Genomic DNA, 27,095 nt, shown 5'->3' on the forward strand with positions numbered 1-27,095 from the left:
AAGTCTTGCTGTGAAAAGCTTTTCTGCCGTGTTGAAAACATCGATACCACATGCCGCGGCCAGCACTCTCAGAGAAATAAATATTGATTCCCCTCCTCCTTGAGACTTACCAACGGCAGTCAAATGTCTCCCTAAACTCTGGGGTTGTTGTTTTCATTGTTTTCTAGGTGACAGGCTCTCTTTCCTTCCATTGTTTTGTTGTTCTCCCGCTTTTTTCTTCTTCAAAACATTCCATTTGTTCGCAGCCGAAAAGCCTGCAAAGAACCAGTCGTGAGCCGTATGAATCTGCCTCTAGAGTGTTACTATGGAGAAATGCCTCTTGTCTTGACAGATTTTGTGTGTGTGTGTGTGTGTGTGGTGTATGCGCAGAGGAAAGGCCTGTATCAGGAGTGCCAGGGACTGACTGGATAAGGTGCTGCCTGCCTGAGAGACCCTCAGGAAGGACCTAGATCCCAAACTGTGGTGGTGGGACACTGGGGAGCAATATGGGGAAGGGATGAGCTGGGAGGTGCTAGTAGCAGGAAGTCTGAGCGATCAAAGAAGGTCAGAAGAAGGAGGCCCTTCCAGGATAGGGCTGGAGGCTGAGAGTCTCCATGTGAGCATAGACTCAAAGAGGAGTCAGAGGTTTCCTCTGCTACCCAGCAGCTGAATAGTCCCAGGGGAAGAGGAAGGCAGTGCAGTGGGGGGTGGGTCGCCCCGTGTGTCACCACTGAGGGGGGTGACAAAATTCCGGGCAGCACTCACCGTGGGGCCTGCAATACACCCAAACCACACGTCTCTCCTGGGAGTGACGCGGTGGCTTGGACGCTTGGACGCTCTGCATTGTCCCAAATGGTCCGCCTGCCGCCTCCCCCTCTGCTGTAGGGCGGCTGAGTGGGGAGAGGCAGGCAGACTCCTCAGAGGCCCCCCAGAGCTGGCCCTGCCCCTGGGCTCAGGACATGCGCATAGCCCCAGACACCCAATAGCTAGCTCCCCTCCTCTCTGACACCCCTCTCAAGGACAATAATGTGCATTGCTGAGCAACGGTCCACCCCCTTGTCTCTCAGTCACCTGGGCAATCCATTGCTGCAAGCATTTCCTTCCCAAACCGATTGAAACTGAGCCTGGAAGAGAAGACCCTGAAGCAATGGAGCACAGTGTAATAGGAATGGAGAGGAATCACCTCCCCTCAACTGCACATATATTTTGTTGTGTCACCAAAAATGACACACTCGCATTCACTGATATTTGAAAGCAACAGAGAGGCAGAGAAAAGATTTGAAGGCCAGTGCTGTGTAGTGCGTACTGTTGGACTTTAAGAGACCCAGGTTCAAATACCCATTTAGCTATGAATCTCATGGGGTAACTGTGGGCCAGGGACTAGTAGAACCCACCTCTCAATGCTGACCTTAATTTATTGCGGGGGAAGTGAGATGCAATAGCCTGGATAGCTCAGTCGGCTAGATAACGCCAAGGTTGCAGGTTCGATCCCTGTATGGGGCAACTGCATATTCCTGCATTGCAGGGGGTTGGATTAGATGATCCTCAGGGTCCCTTCCAACTCTATGATTCTATGATTCCATGAAATAAAACTAGTGGAAAGCAACCAGCATTGCTCAGCAATTCTAAAGGGAAATCACCACCATCATAATCACCAGTGCAGTTTCAAAATCAGTGTATAAAAAGCATCCATCTCATCCTCTGTCGTCCCCTTCTCCTTGTGCCCTCAATCTTTCCCAACATCAGGATCTTTTCCAGGGAGTCTTCTCTTCTCATGAGGTGGCCAAAGTATTGGAGCCAAAGCTTCAGGATCTGTCCTTCCAGTGAGCACTCAGGGCTGAGTTCCTTCAGAATGGATCGGTTTGATCTTCTTGCAGTCCATTGGACTCTCAAGAGACTCTCGTGGATCTTACTCCTTCATGGATCACTGCCTTGTCATGGCGAAGGGGCTTGAATAACTCAGGGAAGCTATGAGCTATGCCATGCAGGGCCACCCAAGATGGACAGGTCATAGTGGAGAGTTTTGACTAAACGTGATCCGCCTGGAGCAGGAACTGGCAAGCCACTCCAGTATCCCTGCCAATAAAACTCCATGGACAAAGACAACAAGACACACTAGCATTATGAAAACAGATCCCACTGTTTCTGAACCATTACTGTCTCCTGATTATTATACTTCTGCTCAGTGCTTTTTTTCTTTAAAAAAATGTTTAGGGGTACTCTCATTTTCCTACTCATATTGAAATACTGACCCTCAATGAGTTCAAACTTAGATTCACAAAATGTTTAGGGGTATGTGTCCCCCCCCCCAGAAAAAAGCACTGCTTCTGTTTTGCTGAAGAACACAGCATCCAAGTTTAACCCTTAGCACAGATGGAGCATTTCAAAATTAACAAACACGAGGAGCATGCAAAACAGCACTTAAGTATGTGCTCCGTTGGCCATTTGAATATGTTCTTCCCCCTTCACAGAGTCTGAAAAACCTAACCAATTTTCCAAAATGCAATCAACGCCTACTTGACTTTTGAGAAAGATGTGTTTTGAAATTATTGGAGAACATAACTCGGTAATGTCAAGTATGCTTGAGTTTCATTTTAGTTAGCCATTTGGTTCAAATAAACCTGACTATAATTATGGAAATATAATTTGATTTTAATTCCATGTTGAAAGTTTATCGTTTCCCCCAATTTGATAGCCTGTTTCAGTGATCTCTCTCTCTCTCTCTCTCTCTCTCTCTCTCTCTCTCTCTCTCTCTCTCCCTGTGTTTATATTACCTGAATGCTGCTCACAGGAACTTTCAGCTGGAGCTGCAAATCTCTCTAGCAATATAAACCTATGTGAGCATTGGTGTTAAAAGACATTTAGGTAAAGGGGTGGAGCCAGTAGTGGGAAAAGGGTAGAGCCTGGTGGCTAGTAGCAAAACTAAGTGTTTTAGCATATGAAATGTAGGTCAGTGGTTCTGGGATCTTGAGTCAGAACCAAATACGAAAACTGCCGACTCAACTAAAATCTGAACCCTTTTTTTTAAAGTGGTAATTGCTCCTTTCTTGACAATTTTGGCAAAAGCACAACCAAATTATTGCCGAAACCCTGATTCACTGGTAAGTTTGTTTGCTGTCTTCTAAGGTTCAGAATCCTACTCTGCATGCATTAAATAAAAGCCTAGCAATGGCAGAATCAATTAGATTCCATGTAATCAGTGTGTGTGTGTGTGTGTGTGTGTGTGTGTATTAAGGCATTCACATACAGGTGAAACTCGAAAAATTTGAATATCGTGGAGAAGTCCATTTATGTAAGCAATTGTTTCCATTAGCTACTGGAGTTTAATATAGGAGATAGACTCGTGACATGCAAAGCGAGATATGTCAAGCCTTTGTTTGTTATAATTGTGATGATTATGGTGTACAGCTGATGAAAACCCCAAAGTTGAGATTGTTAATTTGGGGTTCTCATCAGCTGTACGCCATAATCATCACAATTATAACAAATAAAGGCTTGACATATCTCGCTTTGCATGTCACGAGTCTATCTCCTATATTAGTTTCACCTTTTAAGTTGAATTACTGAAAGAAATGAACCTTTCCACGATATTCTAATTTTTCGAGTTTCACCTGTACTTTTTTCCAGGTGGACTGCCACAAAGTGTTTCAAGTAGATGACTACACCGATATGCATCAATTTCTTAAAGTTACAATAAAATGGAAGAGACAACTTGTTTGCTTAAAGGTGGTTATTACTGCTTCTTCTCACTCCTCTCAGGGCAAGATGGCTCAGCAGGAGCTCCTCTTTCTCTCTATCTCTCTCACACACGCCATGTAAGTGAATTGGGAGAGAGTCTGTGGGTAGGTTGAGTTAGCGTAGCAGAATAAGCTGAGTCAGGAACAGTTAGGAGCTAAGAAGACAGTTGCAGCTTCCCAGAGGGCTCTTAAGGAGAGGTGAGAGGAGAGGAGGCTGAGGGAACACTCCACAAGGGGAGGGTGTTTTATAAAGAGTGAGAGGCTGGCAGCTCTGCAGGCAAGGGGTGACGTAACTGGGCTCCTGAGCCCCACGGGGTGCTGCAGAAAGAATGTAGCTGGTTAAGGGAGCTGTAGCCTCAAAAAGGTTGAAAACCTCTGTGCTATACTGTTGAGGTCCCTGTGGGATACTCAGCAGTGCAACTGACCATAGAAAAAAAGTGGAGCTTGATCTGAGCACCGGTGCCAACCGACATGTTCTCTCAGCTCAAGCTCCCTTGGATAGGCTTCGCTACAGAAAATCCAGGAGCACAGCCAGCCCTCACAGAAAATCAGGGTTTGAACTGAGTGCCTACCAAGTGACACAATCAATGTGAACCAACTTGCCCTCTGTATCCAAGGACTGGAAACATAACTCACCCAATCACGCAGCCGTTACAAAGATAGCACTGGGAGCATATTATTGCATTGACTCAAAAGTCAAATGGGCAATAAAATGCAGGCTTTTGATTCATGACAAAAGGTCTTTCTTTGTCAACAGATTTAAGGCAAAGCCGATTTAAACTTCCACTGCATTTCTCTTTCCTCACCCTTTTCTCCAGACAGGTCATCTTTGACCACGGAGCAATAAATTCAGAGTCAAAGAGGCAATTAATACAAAGGCCAATACCAGACGCTTGCCCAAGACATCTCCACTATATTTCATTATCCAATCCAGCCCACGAGCAAAGCCATTTTTAAGTTAAGTGATAGATGTGATGTCCTGGTGTTATGCATTTTTTAAAAAAATGCAGATAACAATGATTGGTATCATGTGGACACCATCCCATAATTGCCTGATGGCTGATGGACAGCCATCCAGTGCTATTCTCTGTGGATGGTCCTCTAGGTAGGAATGGAAACATTGAAGTAGAAGGCCATCAGTTTGCCTCACATAGAGCCAGTCCAGGAGGATATCATGATTAAAGCTATCAAAAGCTACTAAGAGCAACAGGTCACACTCCCGCATCCCTCTACCGATAAAGTTCGTTCGTCAGGATAACTCAGTCCCAACATCGGGCTGAAAAGGGTCAAGGAAACTGGTATCCTCCAAGAATATCTGCAGTTGTGCCACCGCTACTCTCTCCATCACCTTACCAAAAGTATTAGCTGTGTGAGGTTTGGAGCTTACAGGGTTAATAAGCTCAAGAGGTGCATACCGCCCACAGGGATGATTTCACACATCTGGGAATTCATTGCTGTAAACGGAAGCCTGTGTGAAATGTGACACTTTTGTTTTTCTGCCTGTACATTCTGACTTTTGGTTTTGACCGGAGACCGGACACGATGTGTTCCGTCTCTCCAGGAATGTTCAATGATTTATGCATGTAAATAAAGGTTCTAGATTAGGAACAAGCTGGTAGGCAGAAAAGCTGGTAGGCAGAAAAGCACAGACGGAAACCTGCTGGACGCCATTGGTGTTTCCAGTGCCGCACGTTTTGAGGCTTTCACAGCCCAAAATGCTATCAAGCTGCCCTTAACATGGCTGCTGGAAGGCATGGCCAATTGGCACACTGATTTTGGAGGGGTGTGGCTAGCATTCATTCAACACACGAGGGACATTTGTGTTTGTACACCTTTGTAGTTTCCATAGTTGCAAGGAGTCCAAATCTTGCTAAATGGCTTTACTCCAGGCCTTAGGCAACTTCCACTTTACCCAGGCTATCTCAAACATTCTGTTGCACTTCTACAGTCTCTCATCCATCTCACTGAATTGAACTGATGTGCTGAAAAGACTCAAAAGGGTGTGTATGATACCGGATTATTCGCCTTATCTTAAAGCCTCCATTAGTCCTGACCACATATTGTAGATACACTTTCTGATGTATGAAGGGCATTGCTTGGAATCAAATCTCTCTGGGGCTAAACTCCTTATGTGAAATAAATCAACTCCTCTAAATGTTGCTCGTTTCCATCTTGCCTAACCAGGATCTTTCTGTGGTTGACCGTATAGTTTCTGACTTGACAGCCCCATTCTATCATGCCTTTGTCCAGGAACATGCCTCATTCCAATCTGGGTCTTTCTTGACAATGTATTTGGGCTGATGGCATTTGTATGCCAATCACAGCATAATGTGCTCTGGGAGGCTTACAAAATGTTTTGGACTAGGTAACCTCATCTGGATTAAAAACTTTTTTGAGATCCAAAGTAATAATAAGTAAGTAAGTAAGTAAGTAAGTAAGTAAGTAAGTAAGTCACGAAATTAGAAGACGCCTGCTTCTTGGGAGAAAAGCAATGACAAACCTAGACAGCATCTTCAAAAGCAAAGACATCACCTTGCCAACAAAGGTCCATATAGTTAAAGCTATGGTTTTCCCAGTAGTAATGTACGGAAGTGAGAGCTGGACCATCAAGAAGGCTGATCGCCGAAGAATTGATGCTTTTGAATTATGGTGCTGGAGGAGACTCTTGAGAGTCCCATGGACTGCAAAAAGATCAAACCTATCCATTCTCAAGGAAATCGGCCCCGAGTGCTCACTAGAAGGACAGATCCTGAAGTTGAGGCTCTAGTACTTTGGCCACCTCATGAGAAGAGAAGACTCCCTGGAAAAGACCCTGATGTTGGGAAAGATGGAGGGCACAAGGAGAAGAGGACAACAGAGGATGAGATGGTTGGACAGTGTTCTCGAAGCTACTAACATGAGTTTGGCCAAACTGCGGGAGGCAGTGAAGGATAGGCGTGCTTGGCGTGCTCTGGTCCATGGGGTCACGAAGAGTTGGACACGACTGAACGACTGAACAACAACAAGTAAATAAGTAAGTAAGTAAGTACTGTAAGTAAGTAAATGGCAATATCCATTGAAATAAATAAACCTTGTACACTTGGGTCCATTGATTTCAGTGGGTTGGCTCTGAGCATGACTTATCTCAAGTCTTAGCACTGACCACCAATTACAGTGGTGCCTAGGTTTAAGAACAGATTAATTTATGAATAACTTGGATTAAGAATGCGGCAAACATGGAAGTAGGTGTTTTGGTTTGTGAACATTGCCTTGGAATAAGAACATGTTTCGCTTCCTGTTGAGTGTATTCCATTTGTAAATTGAGTCCCCTACTTCTATGGGAAAGCACTCCTTGGTTTAAGAACGCTTTGGTTTAAGAACGGACTTCCAGAGCTTGTAAACCAAGGTACCACTGTACTTGGAAATGATCATATTAGCATTGGCAGTAGCAGTAGTGGTAAGTCACTGAGCTTGGATTCTGATGAAAAGGGGTGAGAGGATCCATCCCTTCTTCAGCCTGGAATTCTGTGAACCAGTGTTAGTTCCATGCTGTGTATGTAGTGACACAATTAATTTGTCAGTGCCACATGTTGTCATTATGGCCACTAATATAGATAGTTTAGTTACAGGTAGGTAGCTGTGTTGGTCTGCCATAGACAAAACAAACAAACAAACAAAAATCCTTCCAGTAGTACCTTAGAGACCAACTAAGTTTGTTCTTGGTATGAGCTTTTGTGTGCATGCACACTTCTTCAGCTACAGATGGTTTAGAAAAGGGATTCCACAAATTTATGGGGGATAAGACCTTCCAGTGGCTATTAGACATGATAGCTCCATATACAGAGATCTCTGAATACCAGATGCCGCAAACAACCAACAGGGAATTACCGTCACTTTCATCCTTTGCTTTTGAACACCTGGACACATCTGGCTAGTCAACCATTGACAAGATTCCTAATGGAAAGACTACACTTCTGGTCTACTTCCAATCATTAGGGAGCAAGATTTTGATGTAACATATGGCCCTCTTTTGGATCCACTTTTCTTGTGTTTGCATGCTAGTGCTTATGAGCAGGTAGAGTAGAATCCAGAATGTACCAATGAAATTCCAGATGCTAAGGAAATAAAGCAGCGGATGATCCTAGACTGAAAAACAGTGGGAAGGAAATCAAAAGCTGGAAAATTTGAGGGGGGAAACAAACAAAAACAATACCCCAGTACATTTTGAGTGATGTCCTTCTTCAGGTATAAAAGGTGTGAGGAACTTTCAAGATGTTGCTGAACTACATCTCCCATCATCTCTGGCTATTGACCATGCCTGCTGGGATTGATGGGAGTTGTAGTTCAGTAACATATATAGGTTCCCTATATATGAAATACAACTTCAAAATATCTGAAGAAGTGTGCATGCACACCAAAGCTCATACCAAGAACAAACTTAGTTGGTCTCTAAGGTGCTACTGGAAGGAATTTATTTTATTTTATTTTGTTTTCAAAATAATAATGTGAAATGAAGTTTAGAGATGGGAATGCGATGCCTGACTTTGAAAGTCAATCCTCATGTTTATTTGCTGGACCCAACCCTATTTAATACTACAACTACAACTACTACTACTACTACTAATAATAATAATAATAATAATAATAATAATAATAATAATTTATTTATACCCTGCCCATCTAGCTGGGTTTCCCCAGCCACTCTAGGCAGCTCCCAACAGAATATTAAAAACACAATAAAACACCAAACATTAAAAACTTCCCTAAACAGGGCTGCCTTCAGATGTCTTCTGAAAGTCAGATAATTGTTTGTTTCCTTGACATCTGATGGGAGGGCGTTCCAAAGGGAGGACGCCACCACTGAGAAGGCCCTCTGCCTGGTTCCCTGTAACCTCACTTCTCGCACTAAGGGAACCACTGGAAGGTGAACCTCAGTTTCCAGGCTGAACGGTGTGGGTGGAGATGCTCCTTCAGGTATACTGGGCCAAGGCTGTTTAGGGCTTTAAAGGTCAGCACCAACACTTTGAATTGTGCTCATATACTGGGAGCCAATGTAGGCCTTTCAGGACTGGTGTTACATGGTCTTGGTGGCCACTCCCAGCCACCAGTCTAGCTGCCCCTTTGGGTCTAGCTACCCTTTTGGGTATCCCTATGTTCCCTTCAACATACAAGTGGGCACATTGTAAGGGTATGAGCCTTGTAAAACCTGAGACCTCTTTTCTTGGTGGTCCTCATCTCCATCCTACAGTGCTGACTCTGAGAGATATGCAAACCTTCCGCCATAACTTTGGCACACCACCACCTTGCTGATCCGCTCGACATTTGCCGCATGGTGGTGACCTCTTCTTGTGGCTCAGGATTCTTGCCCTTTTCTTTTTACAGCCACTGGCCAATCTCTTGTATCCGCAAAGGATGACATGGTTGAAATGGCTGTTATAAAGAGAAAGGAACTGAAGTTTCGAGGGGGTAAAGAAATAGGCATCATGTTTTATGCAGAAATTCAATTGGAAAATTTTAATAGGAAATCACTAAATAGTTGATTAATGAGGAAGGCCCTTTCTAGTGCCTCCTAATTAGATCTGCAGAGATACTGGGTATTGATCATCAGGAACAGGGACAATAGGGTGAGAGCTTTTATTTGCATTGTATTCTCAAACTTTAATTTCAAGGTTATCAGACTCTGCAGTGTTGTGTCCCCCCCCCTCTTTTTGTTCCATTTGGTTCCCATTGTGAAGTGAAAAACTTCTTCCTGTCAAGATCAAAGTTGTCATCAAGTCTCCGATGGGATCTGCCTTATGCAAACAGCTAGGAGTGAAAACTTTTGTGCAGCATTGCTTTGATAGCAGCTGAATAAAACACTGGAAATACATAAACACACATGCGCACGCACACACACACACACACACACTGGAGGTAAATGACAGTATCTAAGGAAACATGAATTATAATTCAAAAGGAAACTTTTGAATTATGGTGCTGGAGGAGACTCTTGAGAGTCCCATGGACTGCAAGAAGATCAAACCTATCCATTCTCAAGGAAATCGGCCCTGAGTGCTCACTAGAAGGACAGATCCTGAAGTTGAGGCTCCAGTACTTTGGCCACCTCATGAGAAGAGAAGACTCCCTAGAAAAGACCCTGATGTTGGGAAAGATGGAGGGCACAAGGAGAAGGGGACGACAGAGGATGAGATGGTTGGACAGTGTTCTCGAAGCTACTAACATGAGTTTGGCCAAACTGCGGGAGGCAGTGAAGGATAGGCGTGCCTGGCGTGCTCTGGTCCATGGGGTCACGAAGAGTCGGACATGACTGAACGACTGAACAACAACAAGGAAACATAGATGGATGATGATGCTACCAGAGGATGCTACCAAGATAAAGTGGAAACAAAAGGAAAGGTGAATGGAAGCAAGACACTGAGCTATGTTGTGTGTGCTGCTATCAACGCCCAAAGATTGGTGGATGGAAACAAGGCTACACTGGCAATCCCAGCTTAATTTTGGGAAATGTATTTATTTCTTTAAAAGCATGTGCAAGCTGCTTATTTATTTATTTATTTTAAAAAATCTCTGAGAAGTGTACAAACATAAACACAATAAACAATAAAATTATAACAAAAATACAGCTTCCAACCAGTAAAATAGTAGTATAAAAGCATGTAAAACAAACAAGCAAATTAAATAGTAATTCAAGGGATTCGTACTGTATTGCAGCTGTTTTGCAGATTGTGTTGGAAAATGAAGGTACAGCTGTACCTCAGTTTACGAACTTAATCCGTTCTGGAAGTCCGTTCTTAAACCGAAACCGTTCTTAAACCGAGGCGTGCTTTCCCTAACGAGGCCTCCCGCCGCCGGTGCCCTTCCACCATTCGGATTCCGTTCTTAGACCGAGGTAAAGTTCTCAAAGCAAGACACTATTTCCGGTTTTGCGGAGTTGGTAAAACAAATTGTTCTTAAACCGGACTGTTCTTAAACCGAGGTACCGCTGTGCTCTGATCATGAGAAACGAGCTAATGCAGAAATAACAGTTTCATAGATCAAGGGTACCAGAGTCTGTTGGTGAGTGGCAGAAATTAAGCTGCAGAACTGTGCCAGGCCAGTGGTGTCGAAAGTTACTAAGAGGTCCAGGAGAATTAGCAGAGTCACGTTGCTCCCCTCTTCCTCCTCCTGCAATTAGGGCAACCAAGGCAGTTTCTGTGACAAACAAGTTTGAAGATGCAATATGGTTATTAAAGGTGGACACAGTAAACCCCCTTTATATGGTCCTTTTAGAAACAGGGAATTTCTTTCATAAATTCACCAATCCTCGTGGAAGATGGCCAGAATCCTGTATCCATGAGAAGTAGCCAGTTTTGCTCCTCTCTTCAAGAGGCTTCAAGAGGCATTCCTTCTTGTCTTCAAGTGACAGGATAATTCCCTTGAGAAACTGAAACTTCACACTGATAATGAACTCTAAAAATTGCTTCAGAAATGTCTTAAGGGGTGGGAGAAATGAATGTGAACTGCACCTAAAGTGTTGCTTTGAAGTGTTTTCTTCCCCTCCTCACTGTGTTAGCCTGTGGGTATGGTGGGAAATAAGAGAAGGGCCTGATGAGCAACTAAAATCACACTCCTTTCAAGCGCTCCTGCTCCTTATACGTAATTCAGTCATTCCAACAGCTCCTGTGCTGAGGTTTGAGCGAAAATATGAACTTCAGTAATAATTAATAAAAACCATGGGCACCTTTAAAACACGCTTGTACAGAGCACATGCAGGATTGCTACTTTCTTGAAAACTCCTGGCTACTGGAGGAAGTGAGGACCTGCACAATGCTGCAATAAGCTCTTGCCTGCCAGCGTGGTGTCGTGGTTAAGAGCGGTGGACTTGTAATCTGGTGAAACGGGTTTGCGCCCCCGCTCCTCCACATGCAGCTGCTGGGTGACCTTGGGCTAGTCCCACTTCTCTGAAGTCTCTCAGCCCCACTCACCTCACAGAGTGTTTGTTGTGGGGGAGGAAGGGAAAAGGAGATTGTTAGCCGCTTTGAGAATCCTTAGGGTTGTGATAAAGCAGGATATCAAATCCAAACTCCTCCTCCTCCTCCTCCTCCTCCTCCTCCTCCTCCTCCTCCTCCTCTCCTTCTTCTTCTTCTTCTTCTTCTTCTTCTTCTTCTTCTTCTTCTTCTTCTTCTTCTTCTTCTTCTTCTTCTTCTTCCATAATGTGTAACCTATCAAGCCATACAGGCCCAACAACAAATGGCATTGTGCATTAGAAGAAGGTCAATTAACTGCTGACCGATTTGTTGTTGTTGTTCAGTCGTTCAGTTGTGTCCGACTCTTTGTGACTCCATGGACCAGAGCACGCCAGGCACGCCTATCCTTCACTTCCTCTCGCAGTTTGGCCAAACTCATGTTAGTAGCTTCGAGAACACTATCCAACCATCTCATCCTCTGTCGTCCCCTTCTCCCTGTGCCCTTCATCTTTCCCAACATCAGGGTCTTTTCTAGGGAGTCTTCTCTTCTCATGAGGTGGCCAAAGTACCAGAGCCTCAACTTCAGGATCTGTCCTTCTAGTGAGCACTCAGGGCTGATTTCTTTAAGAATGGATAGGTTTGATCTTCTTGCAGTCCATGGGACTCTCAAGAGTCTCCTCCAGCACCATAATTCAAAAGCATCAATTCTTCGGTGAGCAGCCTTCTTTATGGTCCAGCTCTCACTTCCATACATTACTACTGGGAAAACCATAGCTTTAACTGACTGATTGGGGTTGACCAAATGGCAGGCAGCGATAGATCTCTGTTTGGCTGCATTCACTTTCCAGGGCCACATGGTCCAAGACTGCCAAAATCTGCAGCATTCTCCTTATTATATTGTCACATCCTGAAGAAAAGAGGATTTCACTTCATTACCTGCTAACAACAAGAAGGAATGCACTTCGGGAAATAAAAGTTCAAATACTTCCCCACGATGCTTTTTCCTGAGGTATAAGTAACCGTGCTGTTATTTTTTTGTTATTTCTTATACATTTCCAGTAGTAATTCAAGATAAACTGCTTAACTGCTTTTCCTGCCTCTTCCCCAATCATTCCATGCATATATACTGTTCACATATCAGTAAACCCTTCAACAAATCACGTGTAAATAATGAGAGCAATGGTAGGAATCGTGTTCCTTGTGTCTCGGCAAATTACTCCAGAGAGGGAATGTTTGTTCTGTTTTGAGCAATGGTCTTAGCCAGGTATGGCCAAACTTGGGCCTCCAGCTGTTTTGGGACTACAACTCCCATCATCCCTAGCTAACAGGACCAGTGGTCAGGGATGATGGGAATTGTAGTCCCAAAACAGCTGGAGGCCCAAGTTTGGCCATGCCTGGTCTTAGCAGTACAGAGGCAAGGCATCATGGGTACCCTGAACAGTCCCATGCAAGGTTCAGGCTGGAGACTTCATAACAGCAGAGCTGAGACATCAGCTGAAGCAATCTTCTCATTGAGCCTTAAACAGGAACTGCAGCTTTCTCTCACGAGCTAGCTCTGCCTTTGGTGAGATGAGCCTCTTCATTTCAAGATGCCCTGTCTGTTTTAGCAGTTGATGGAGCAGGGGAAACTGAGGATCCACTACGGCTTCTGAACTGGGATCGCCTGCATCTGAGAAGAACAATGGCATCCTCTGACTGGAGAGACGCTAGCACAATGGGCGCCTCTTGGGCAAATGTTCCTGTTTAGTTGTGTACATCTGGGGCTGGCTGGCCCTAGGGAGAGGACAATCTTTCCCACTCCAAATCCATGGCCTCGTCCCCAGAATTTGGGGATCCTGACACCGGGGTCATGACAGTGATCTCTCAGTCACTGCCAAGAAGGAAGAAGTGAGTCAGAGGAAAGATTGGAACTGAGCAGATACATTGGCCGGTCAAATCCTGCAACCCTGCTGCTCATGCTGAAGAAGAAGAAGAAGAGTTTGGATTTGATATTCCGCTTTTCACTACCCGAAGGAGTCTCAAAGCGGCTAACATTCTCTTTTCCCTTCCTCCCCCACAACAAACACTCTGTGAGGTGAGTGGGGCTGAGAGACTTCAAAGAAGTGTGACTAGCCCAAGGTCACCCAGCAGCTGCATGTGGAGGAGCGGAGACGCGAACCCGGTTCCCCAGATTACGAGTCTACCACTCTTAACCACTACACCACACTGGCTCCTGGTCAGGGAAGAAGGTGGTGGTGGTCTTCACCATGGCAGATCCTAGACTGATGTACCAAAGAGGCTCTAGCCCAGCAGACTGGGTTGGTGGTGATGGTTGAATTTCTCTGCCCACTTACTTTCTCTCAAAATATTCACATGCCCTCCAACATTTCTCCAATGAAAATGAAGCATTTCTAAATTCATTTTATATTTTAAATGCACACCTACCTATCTGAATATATAAACTTGTAAAGCATTTTTGAGCCAACAAACGTACTGGGAAATTCAAGAAGTGAGAAGGTTTATGGGCAACTGAATTTGAATATGCGCCTTAGCCCAAGGGGTGTTTTTCAAGTCAGATCCTACTGGAATTTGTAATTCTTCAATCATCCTTGAAGAGTCTACTGTCATTGTTCCATTGTCAATAATTCTTTGGGATAAGACATTAATATTTACTGGATGCCTTTTATTCTTAGATCTATTACCTAGCCAATTTGTTTCAATAGTAATTTAATACAGTTTATGGGAAGAAAAAGGGGGAAACCTTTGACTGTTTCTCAGCTTTGAACAAAGACATGCCAACAAACAAGTAAGAAATAAGATAGCACTGAGAATCACCAGTGTGCAGCCAGGAAACTTAAAGCCATTCTTTATAAATAGCTTAGAAATACCTACCATTAAGAATTCTTCCTTGAGCAAAGTCCTAAGGGCCCTACCATCTCCAAATTATGCAAGTAATTAAACTAATGCTAATTTCTTTCAAGGGATAATTTCAAAGTATCTAGGGATACATTCATATATTCCTATAAACTTCAAATAGATTAAGAATGGCACTCTAGGAGTAACTGAATCTAGAAAAAATACCAGTTAATCAACAAGAGGAATGATATGTAATATGGAGACATCCTGTGCACATATGGATTGCATAGTATCAGTATAAAACAGCATGTCATAGGACAATATATGAAATTCAGAGCCACGAAAAATATATGTTAGCAGCATTCTTCTTTTTGGAATACTATTGGATTATTATTATTATTATTATTATTATTATTATTATTATTATTATTTTAAAGAGATGGGTTGTTTAAAATGGATCCCTTTGCAAACATTAAGGACAATGCAGAGCATCTTTACCTAATCCAAGAGTAGTCACCACAGTCCCTTCCACAAATTGTAGGAAATGCAACTCTCATCATCCTTGGCCATTGCCCATGCTGGCTGAGACTGATGGGAGTTGTAGTCCAATAGTCTCTGGAGGGCATCACGTTGAGTGGGTTGAATTTACATGCCCCTCCCCCCCGTCTGCTCCATGTCTGAAGGAGGTAGTGAACTCCTCAATAATAAAGTGGAAATCTTAGAACGCCTACACACTGAAAGCTGAAAAGTATTCAAAGGGAGCGGTATTCAAATGGCTCAGAGGTGAACGAAAAGGCCACTTGGATTTAAAACCTGCCAAGTGGCGACCCTACATTTTAAACCACAGGAGTGGAATCTGACAGCCTTTCCTTCTCGTTGATATTCTCTTCGAGTCCAAGTTTCCTTACTCTTCCTTTGCTGTCCACAGGTGTTTCCAGTTTCATTTTTAATACCAATTTCTTTAATAGGCTCACTCTCAGCGGGGGTCCCTTTGCTATTTCTGACCCAAAGACTTCAAAGCATCCATCATTATATCTGCTGTGGTCAAGTCAGACATTTTCCCCCACATTGATTTTTAGCACATTCTTCTTGTTACAGATTCCACTTTCTGTTCTAGTTTTTTATTCTTTGTCTTTTGACTTATCATTTGCAATAACTGGATTAAATGCCCAAGGAGCTCAGATTCACTATGACTGTGCTATGAATGACATTTTAACACTTCATGGTAGTATAGCACGCAAAAAACAGGCACAGCAGTATGAAAGGGACAGTAGAAATCAAAACAAAATTGCCACCATTATAATCAGTAAAACTAGTGTGATAAAAACCATGTGTGACTATACCCTTAGACAGCTCATAGCCATAGCTGTCAACTTTCCCCCTTTTTCAAGGAAAATTCCCTTATTCTGAATAGGATTCCTCACAAGAAAAGGGAAAAGTTGACAGCTATGCCCATAGCAGACCCTCCAAGTGTCCCTATTGTCCAGGGACAGTCCCAGATTTACAGAAGCTGTCCCACTTTTCCTTAGGACATCCCCTATTTTCATCGGATAAATGTTGGAGGGAGTTATGTGACTTCCGAGCCAGGGAAATAAGTAACTATACAACCTTCAGAAGACACCTGAAGGCAGCCCTATATAGTTTTATTATCTGGAATAAAATATTTATTATTTTATTTAGTATCTGAAGAAGTGTGCATGCAACACAAAAACTCATACCAAGGACAAACTTAGTTGGTCTCTAAGGTGCTAATGGAAGGATTATATATAGATAGACAGAGAGAGAGAGAGAGAGAGAGAGAGAGAGAGAGAGAGAGAGAGAGAGGGAGTTTTATTATGTTTTTATATATATTGGAAGCCTCCTAGAGTGGCTGTAGCACAAATAGGCGGGGTATAAATAATACTATTATTATTATTATTATTATTATCATTATTGAATAGGATGTCCCTATTTTCATCAGAGAAATGTTGGAGGGTATGCCATAGGCCAAAAGTTGTTTCCCAATCATTCCTTGGAACATGGAAAACCGCCTTATGCACAATCAGATCAAGCGATCCATCTAGCTCAGTACTGCTAGCCATGGTTGGCAGTGTATTTTCTAGGGTTACAAGCAAGAGTGTCTCCCAGATACACCTGGAGATACCTGGGATTTTACTTGGGAAGTTTTGCATGAAGAGTAGATGCTCTACCACGGAACAATGGCTTGTCTCTGGCATGTTTGGCACTTCTGGTTGTTGTTTTTAAAGGTTTTTTTGACAATAGTATTTGTAGGCCACACCTCCTCCTCAGTCACAAACCCTGCTTCACATCACCCTTGAGCATTTCTGCCTGCCTGGAATGTGTCCTTGAACTCTGATAATGCCTCTCAGTTACCTGGATAGAGGGCAGAGAGTGGTGTGTGAGTCTGTGTAGAAACTAGCTCTCAGGGAGCCAGCCAGCAATAAATCACACAGAGTACGTGAACTTAACTCTTTAGGTCTTTCTTGTCCCTATGAAGCAGATCTCTGCCTTCCCACAGTTGCCCAAACCTCCCCCTCCCCCACGTCCTTCCAAAGCAATCTGGAACTATGCAGAGGCGCTTGTTTGTGCTCCTCCCTCTTCATACCGCTTCTGGTCCTGGGAAACCAGAGAGGAGGGGAGATTGTTGCAGCAGGAGGGAGAGACACCCTGACTTCTTCACCAGCTTGGCTCATTTCTGCGTCTTAGCCTTCCTCGTCTCCTGTTTCTGCCTCTGATTCTGGACTTCTCTCTGCCACAGACTCTCCCTCAGGGGCGGAGCAAGGGGGCGGGTACCGCCCTGGGAGGTGACACTCGGGGTGGTGCCCCGCCCCCATGATTGGCGCTGCAACTTTTAAAGCTGCAGCGCTTGAACATTTGTGCAGCTGTTGGCGCGCTGCAGGCTTAAAACTTGCCGCGCCACCACACAGTCGTAAGGGATGCCGCTGCTGGCCGCTCATGCCCCCCATCTTGGGTGGACATGCACAGTCCACCCAAGATGGCGGGTGCGAGCGGCCGGCACCCCTTCCAACCATGCGGCGGCACGGCAAGTTTTAAGGCTGCAGCGTGTGAATAGCAGCACAGCATCTTAAAACTTGCCGTGCCGCCACACGGTGGGAAGGGGTGCCGGCCGCTCGCGCCTGCCATCTTAAGTCGTGACATCAGGGCGTGCGCTAGGGAGCGGCGCCCCGCCCCAGGTGGGTGCCCCCAGGTTTGCCGCCCTGGGTGGCAAAGCGGCTCCCTATGCCCCTGTTCTCCCTGCTCACTAAACCCTGCTACTTCTTCAGCTGCCAACACTACCTCCTGCCAGGCTTCTTGGTCTTTTCCCACTGACCACTCATCATTGTCCCACCACCAACCCCTGGACTCTGGACCTTCTTCCCTTGGGCGAGCCAGTATGGTGTAGTGGTTAAGAGTGGTAGACTCGTAATCTGGGGGACCGGGTTCGTGTCTCCACTCCTCCACATGCAGCTGCTGGGTGACCTTGGGCTAGTCACACTTCTCTGAAGTCTCTCAGCCCCACTCACCTCACAGGGTGTTTGTTGTGGGGGAGGAAGGGAAAGGAGAATGTTAGCTGCTTTGAGACTCCTTCGGGTAGTGAAAAGCGGGATATCAAATCCAAACTCCTCCTCTTCTTCTTCTTCTTCTTCTTCTTCTTCTTCTTCTTCTTCGGCGTTCCCCAGCTGGTGCCTCCCACCATTCTTCTGTGCCCGGCCAGTTCATTACAGAAGCCTACTGTACAAAAGCTAACAATTATATTCATAGCTCCACCCACTTTTGTCTCTGACCCCACCCACACATGCCGCCCTTTCACCTTTGGGGCGAAAAAGATTCTCCACCCAAGCCCTAAGGGAGTTGCAGATTTATTCTTTTTTATTTACCACCCAAAACAGAAAGCTTGCGGAACGGAGGGAACAAGTGTTCATATCTTTCCTGGTGTGTTGTTTTTCCTATCAAAATCCCTCCTACAAATTGCATTTTGCCCCCAAGGGAAAACATCTTGGGGGAACCAATCATAAGACTGAATGTAACATTTAGTTTGAACCCAAGTAACTACTGGGAGATTTCCAGTCTGTTGTTTCAATCCCTCGCCATCTTTAAAAGCCGACAGTGCATTCAGACAGTTTATATACATCATTTTGAGTCTCCCTTTTTCTTAAGGGAATCTTTCTGTTATTCAGAGAAATTTACCCTAGAGGGCATGAAATTCTCTAAAGGAGAAGATGGAATTTGAAAATCCCCGACTATATGTTTTCTAGTAATTTATTCATTGCTTTGCTAACCCAAAATTCTTCTGAGAGTATGGCACATATCCACATGATATTCTCTATGCTATATTTTATTAGGAGTCTTCCTATTAATCCAACAGATGTATCAGGTGGTGTGGGGTGGAGTAGGACATGTAAAAGCAGAGGTCCCACTTGTCTACACATACACACAATTGCTAAAATGCACAAGTTATTTCAGTTAGCACTGACATTAACTTACATTGTAAATGTTTCCTGCTGATACTGTATGCCTTCCTCTAGTGACTTAGGTTAACACTTACTCAGAAGGGTGGTGGGAATGGGTGATCAGCTGATAGGTGTGGAAAACCTGTTGACGCCAAACCCTACGGCAAAGGATAAATGGACATAAATCTGATATCAGGAATCACAAGACAGAGAAACCAGTAGGAGAACACTTCAATCTCCCAGAACATTATATAAAAGATCTCAAAGTAGCTGTCTTAATACAAAGAAATTTCAGAAATAGACTGGAAAGAGAAGTGGCTGAATTGCAACTAATCACCAAACTTAAAACCATGGAGAAACCTGGTCTGAACAAAGACATTGGATTCTTATCTCAGTATACATAACAAAGCTATCTTTAGCCATCTCACCCCTTGCCTTTCCCTGCAAGACTAATTGCAGCCGTTAAGAGTCGTCAACAGGTTTTCCACACCTATCAGCTGATCACCCATTCCCACCACCCTTCTGAGTAATACCCCTCCCCACTATATTTAAGGATCTGGTGACTTCTGTTTCAGTGTATCTGAAGAAGTGTGCATGCACACGAAAGCTCATACCAAGAACAAACTCAGTTGGTCTCTAAGATGCTACTGGAAAGAATTTTCTATTTTGTTTCGACTATGGCAGACCAACACGGCTACCCACCTGTAACTTAGGTTAACACAGCTACTGCTTTTGAAGGTGGATTTATAAAAAAAGTTCACTATCATGCTTTAACATGTTTAAGTAAGGGCAAGCAAACTCTGAAAGGGATTGGAGAGAGAATTGGTTCAGTTGGCATTTTAATGTGAAAATTCCTTGTTTGCTCTTTCACAAATCACACGGAACGTGGCTGTTCTTTACAACTTGCACTCTTGCAAATCGTGTGATGCAGTTCTCCAATCAAGTAACAAGTACAGGTGTATCTGAAGAAGTGTGCATGCACACGAAAGCTCATACCAGGAACAAACTCAGTTGGTCTCTAAGGTGCTACTAGAAAGAATTTTCGATTTTGTTTTAAGTACAAAAATGTGAATGCTAAGGGAAAATGGTGGGGGGGGGGTTTGCATATATTAGCGAAAATGTACAATATTATGGAAGGGGGATGCTTGAAGAAATGTATACTAAAGTGCACATGAATTTTCGGGATGGCTTTTTTTTTAACTGATGCAGAAATCTAAATAAATTGAACTTATGATTGGAGCAATGAGAAACTGAAAGAAATCAGATCCATCCACCCATACTCATTCAACTGTTGTGTGTGTGTGTGTGTGTGAGAGAGAGAGAGACAAATGAAAGACATGAAGACATGGATGATAACAAATATAGAAAATTGGGTTCCTTGCTCCCCAGCCTGCAGCTGTTAGTCTGTGCACATCTAATTGCACAGGGGAAGGGCGGGATATAAATAAAATATTATTATTATTATTATTATTATTATTATTATTATTATTATTATTAATTTGGGGGCAATGATCCTCTGCCCTCTGCTGTAGCTGTAGCCACAACTGAAAAGCAACACTTGTATCAATTTTTTGCTAATAGTGATTTATTTTATTTTGCCTGAAGACTTATAAACTGCTTCACAACCAAAAGCTGCTCGGAGAGTCCTCCCCTCCCTTTGGTAACTTCACAGATAAGAATTAACGAGCAGTTGATAGATCTATAGTTTGTTCATTGCAGCTTCATGTTGCGATCACAAAATACACAGCTCTCTGCAAGGAGGCCAGTTGACTAATCTGAATCTGGCTTCCTACTTCCGCAGCAATGAGCATGCCAATGGGAAGTTCCTCGCCTTCTCGTCTCCTTTGTTCTCTGATACGTTTGGACCTCTGAGTCCATGGGAAGGAGGGTTCCCCCACACTCTCAATTGATGTGTCTCCCAGCTGCCCCCTCCCTTCTGGATCTCTTGTTGTTATCTCATAGCTGGGTAGCTCCTCCCTAATCTGTTCAGCTTCTGTATATGTGTCTGCCTGTCTCTCTGCTTCTGAAAACACTGGAGGCGGGTGGGGTGAATACTCCCCCTGCTCTTCTGAGAGAAGCTGATCTGCCTGCAACTGCATCCCCCAGTCTTCAGATCCAGACCATTCCCTGACAGCTGCCAAATCAATGTACAATGAGATACATGTATTCATCCCTCTGTTGGAGATCCATTCCCCGTGTGCAGTCATGGGTTTTGTTATCTATCACATGACTGGGTATGTGTTTTGAAGTGACGAATGTTTGTATTACTGTGTTCCCTGAAGTGGGACTATTGTCCTTTGTCCTTTCTCTTTGCTGTCTGATGCTAGAAAGAGAGGGAGCCACGTTGCAGTGCTCCATGGGTATTTATATGTAAATAAAGTAGACTAGCCTACATGCTGAGTTGCTGTGGTCTGTCACGCAAGCTGGGCAAACTCTGTGGGTCCTAAGAGTGTGCTGATGTCCTCCCACATCAGTCGCTGTGATGTTCGGGCTGAAGGAGAAGCAGCTTAAGGTGCTCCTGAACGATCGTCCAGGAAGGAGGGATCATGCCATGTGTCTCTGCCAGGGTCCTACTTGTGAGTAGGCCATTTCCTGACACCCCCAATGTCCATTGGGATATGGCTGAGCCTCCCTAGCCTGGGGGGGGGGAAGGCCAAGCCAATCCTCACCTGCCTGCTCCTCCCTCCCTCCCCCTTCTCTTCTCCCCTTGCTGTCCTCCACTTCCTTGGGATATGCTGTGTGGCTTGGTACGGCCTGGCTGGAGGTCGCCCTTGACTGCAAAGCATTTGGAGACACTACACAGACACTTGGGAGGTCTGCAACAGTTGTGTGATGTCAAGACACATTTGAATCACATGCACATGTCATGCATGTGGCGTCACACATATGAGACCCCCCCCCATGTTGGGCGCAACTTGGCACCTTTGACACACACACACACACACACACAGAGAGAGGAAATTACCAAGTCAGTAAACTGAAGCCAATAAAACCATCTCTGTAATTGTATAATTAGCATTCCATAAAACAACTGGGTCACAGTTCGGGGAAATCCTGTGCTCTCTGCCTGTTTTGTCTGGCTTCCATTTACATAGCATTTGTGCTTTAAGTACCCAGAAGTTATCTGAGCGTGCTGATCTGTCCGTTGACCAATTACTCTTTTTCTGACCTGTCGAAAAGCAGCCTACCCTAATACAACTATTTCCGGTTATATTATCCTCTGAACTGTTCTGCTGCTGTTACAAACAAGGGAAAGTGGGGGGGGGGGCGGGGGAAGAGAGAGGAAAACCCTTACAAATGAGGCTGTAAACTATGATTCATACGAAAGATGTCATCTTCTGTAATTGCATCTGAGGGGGGTGCCTGCCATGCCCTCTGCCAGGAAGATATTCAATTATACTCATTGCCCTATGCTACTCTTCAAGTCTGCTTTTGTACCAGCCGGTGCCTCTTTCTCAGAAATCCTTTGAAATCTTCCTTCCCACTCTCACCCCACCTCCATGCACTGCTCCTGATTAGCTTTGCTATTACGCGCTCAATGGCTTTTTTATTGGGAGAATTGGCTCCCGAGGCGACGTGTTTTTATTACATTTTGACAACGAGGAGCAGGCAGGCCTGGAAACAGTCCTGCTTTAGAGGTCAGAGATGTGATCTAGTTACCTCCTGACTCCAGATGCCAGTTGGGAGGCCAATTCTGCCTTTGCCTGGGACAAAAAGGACACACACAAAGCCTTCGTGGTTGTTTATTGTTGTATATCTGATCACACCGGGAGCCAAATACTGTAAAAGGCGGGTTTTCAGAAGATTCGAATCACCTTATGCAGTTCCCCACTGGAAAAGAAAATGAGGACCTGGCGTGAGCTTCTCCTGTATGGCTGTCCTTTGAATGCTGTTTTATGCCAGGATCTTTTCAGGCCAGCCCAAGGGGAAAAGGCAAATATAATAGATTAACTAGTCTTCAGCTACAAACAAGCTGCATTCAAGGCCAATTCAGAATGGACAGCTGGATCTTTACAGCATTGGTCAGTCTCAAGCTGGGTCATTTTTATGCAGGCGGAACAGAATGAGGGTCAGACACAGGACACATAATAAACGCCAGCTATTTCGCCATCAGATACATGGGACACATGAGGGCAGAATATACAACCAATGTAAGCAACCAATGTACTTTTTCCTCATCCTTGCCTATTATTCACGTGCATCATTTCAGCTGCTGAACGCTTCTGTGCAATGCATTATACAGCACCTTATAAAATCGTGCAGCAATATGTATGCTGCATGCGACAGGCACTGCATTTGTCTATGCGAGGAAAATGGAGAGAGCAGCCACAGTCAGGTGATAAAAGGATCTGTCCATTTTCGGTTCTCTTATATTCTCTTTTGTTTTCCCAATCTCAGAATCAGCTGTGCAGATTTCTGCACCAATCTGTTATATATATATATATATATATATATATATATATATATATATATGATGCTAATTCTTCAACATTTTAGTGTGAGTTTCACTCAATAAATGCAGTTCCGACCAACAAATTTTGCAAGGAATTTCTCCTAATATGATGCATTTTTAAAATCCGCTCGTGTGTTTATTTTCATGCATGCTTTGCTTGAAAATATTCATTTTTGTAAGCAGTGGTTGGTCGGCAAACTGCACCGCAAAATTCAAATAAATGTGAATTTCAGAGAAAGGCTGTGGAATGGTTCACATATTGTTCCAGAAAGTGCAAATTGGAAAGTATTTCCTTTAAATGTAAATTGGATCAAAACTCCTCCCCTCTCTAGCCACAGGCTCCTTGCCATGTGCAGAGGCACGCTCACACAGCTATGGTTGGATTATATGCCTGGGGCTGTTGTTGCTGTTTTTTAAGCACATGCCATCCTTATCTTGGCTCTCAGATTTCTTCAAAGCCTTGCAGCCTGATCTTTTACACATTTTATGGAAGTCGGTTGCATTAAGTTCAATGGGACCTATATTCTTGAATGAAATAAGAAGAAGAAGAAGAAGAAGAAGAAGAAGAAGAAGAAGAAGAAGAAGAAGAAGAAGAAGAAGAAGAAGTCTTGTAGCACCTTCCAGAGCAATCTGGTGAGAAGCTGCTGCGGTGGATGAACTATCAAACCCAAAGCTCTACTGGACTTGCACCAACAGGGCAGAAAGAGTGGAGGAATTTTCCTTTCTGCTCCTCTCTGCCATCAGAGCACTGATCGTAGAAGAGTCACAGTGCTGGGACTTTCTGTGGCAAGTCTTCCAAGGGTGAATCACCAGCCCCAGAGGGTGGACCTGTTGGAATTTTCCATTCTACCTTTAGTTACAGACGTGGGATTGTTACATATCACATGTCTGTTTACATTCCAGCACTGTTTGCTGGCGCAAGCGGAACTTCCGTTGTGTTGCTGTTGCTTTCGCTTTCGCTCGCTCTCTCGGAAGAGACGACAAGGAGAGAGGCGACATGTTTCTTTGTTTCTGATTTATGATAATAAATCCGTGGTTTGCTAGTATGTCTTCACAAGCCTCAAGCCTCTTTTTGTTGCGCAGTTTGCTCTGCTGAGTAAAGTGTACCCATGTCAGCAGACTTGGGTCACTGATTTATGTCGCTCCAGAGGTCGAGGGATCTTCGCAGCATGATGGCTGGAAAGAGACAATCCAGCTGGGGGCTAGCCAGCTGGCCGTTCGACCCCCAGATGCCGACAGGACCTCCCTCTCCACCCTGCTGTGGACAGGAAGACCTGAAAGATCATTTGGACTTTGGGGGGGGGATCCTCCCTGGGACCATCAGATCAGAAATGGCTCATCAGGTGGGACAGGCTAGCTTCTCAGCAGGTGAGTCATTGCTGGTCACCAGGAAGTAGAGGGGAACGACCAGGACATGGGAGTGTGCAAATTTCCCAGCAAAGCCAATCCAGTGCTCCTTTCACAAAATCTGGGTTAAGGATTCAGCACGGAGGCTGCCACATATGCAGTTTTGATACAGCTTTACACAGGGCTAGCCTGTGGTGGCTGCAGCAGTGGTGGCTTCCATTGAGATCTCAGAAGATCTCATCGGAAGCCTCTGTCACGTGACCCCAGCAAGTGATGTTTCGGGGTTTGTGTGTGACAGGGATAGCCCATTTCCATTTTGTGCAATGTTCTGTGCTCACAGGGACCAATCACACACCTACGTGAAGCCTGCAAGCAGGACCTTGAGCACAACAGCACTCTCCCTGCTTGCAATTATCAGGAACTGGCATCCAGAGGCATACTTCCTTTGACATTGGAGGGAGAACGTAACCACCCTGAAACAAATCTTTCTGAACGGAAGCATGCTGATCTATAACATGAAGGATGTGTTTAAGCCCACTTCCAGGAAGGCCAAACTAACTGTCCTTGCTTACCGTAAGTAGCATTATAGAAATAGTTAAAGAGATATATCAGCATGATAGGCTGTTGATAGGACTGAAAGCCTTTGGGCTGTGGCCTGCTTTCTGTTGCTCGAGAATTATGCTTATTATTAATACAATACAGGAGGGGATAAATTACCCCAAGCAAGCAGGGTAAGCATGAAATGAGCTCCGCTGCACCTCAACCAACTGATCCTCTTTCACTCCATGAACAGAGCAATCCCAAGGTGGTGGTGAAATATGAAGGCTGTTTTTCCATCTTAGCTGATGCTTTGCTGGCCCGGAGCCTAAAGGGTACAAATGAGGCTTTAGGAACACGCTGCATCTCTCCATCTGTTTCCAGGCTGTCAATTGCGTGTTTAGACCTTTAACCTTCCCCCAAATAAATCCACACAGGACTCAGATATTTGGTTTGGTTTTGGGCAGAATTTAGGCCACAACTTCATTTAGGCCAAGTGAGTGGTTGCATAGGTTCTGGTTTGGCTATCTCCCTGCACCCTTGCAGGCAGCCCTGTCCCGGAGCCATGTTCGTAGGACAGACAAGGATGAACACGAGGGACAGCTGATGGAAGGTTCCCCAATCAGCCGTTCTGATGTCCCCGGGACTCGGCCATTAGCCGGACCCCTTTTGGGGACCGACAAACCGTTGAGTCCTTGGATTCCTGTACCGGAATATCCTGCATTTCCATAGGCGTGGCCACATCACGTGCCATGCCTATCACCTGAACCAGAGCCTATCCACAACTTACAAGTTGTGACTAGTTGCTACGCGGCAGGCGAAACCCAAATGGCACCAGCCAATCAGCCAAGTGGGGAAAATTCCTACCGTGCCCCTGTCCCAATGACAGACGACACACGGCGGCATAGCAAGCTCAACGCGAACCCTAAATATAGGGAGAGGTGGGTGGGTGTTCCAATGCGTTAGGCCCCAAAGAGGAAGCCCAGCAACCTCGCATGGGCGTTGCTGCATTTTACGACGCCCCATTGGCCAGATTTCACCCCAGCAACACGGGACTGACCTATCAGGGGCTGTGGCCTTGATTTCCAATTACCCCCACAACACTGGGTTGGGTTGCAGGTCGCACCGCAACACGTGCCCTCCTTTAATGGAGGACCCGATTTTTTAGAAACCATTTCCCATCCTCTTGGTGGGGTGGGAGGGAGAGGTCTAAGGTGCAATCCAACTCCCAGTTTGCACTGGACTGGGCCTTTTTATTAGTACTGAGCAGAAGCATCCCCTCATCAAGATAAGCCAAACTCTGCCTATTCTCCAGCTGATTTGGCGGCAGGAAGACCAGAAATGGGGCGTCCTGGGGGCAGGAAGGGCCAGCCCACAAGGCGTTGGTTCCTCACCTGGCTTCATGGCCATCACAGGCCTGATCCAGACCCAATCATTGCTCTAGGTCCCGGCTGTGGCAGCAATTTGCCTGCACCTCTGACTTCCACCCCAGATGCAATGTGCAACAGGCTGCAGAAACAGCTGTGCCCTCTGCTCGTTCTGTTAAGCCCTGTTGGGCAGCAGCTGGGATTTAGTTATGTTTAGTGCCTGTGATTAAACACCTCCCTGTTTCAGGAGCATATCTGGGCACTTTGATGGTTCAGTATCCTTTGGATCAAAGCTAGTTTGGATCTCCCTGTCTGATGTCAAGTGGTAATAATAATAATAATTTTTTATTTATACCCCGCCCTTCCCAGTTCAGAAGCCCAGGCTCAGGGCGGCTAACAACAAATTAAAAAATACTTAATTGTAATATGACATAAAAAGCAGCATAAAATACAGTATAAAAGCA

This window comes from Lacerta agilis, chromosome 1 (assembly GCF_009819535.1).
Source record: "Lacerta agilis isolate rLacAgi1 chromosome 1, rLacAgi1.pri, whole genome shotgun sequence".
NCBI lineage: Eukaryota > Metazoa > Chordata > Lepidosauria > Squamata > Lacertidae > Lacerta > Lacerta agilis.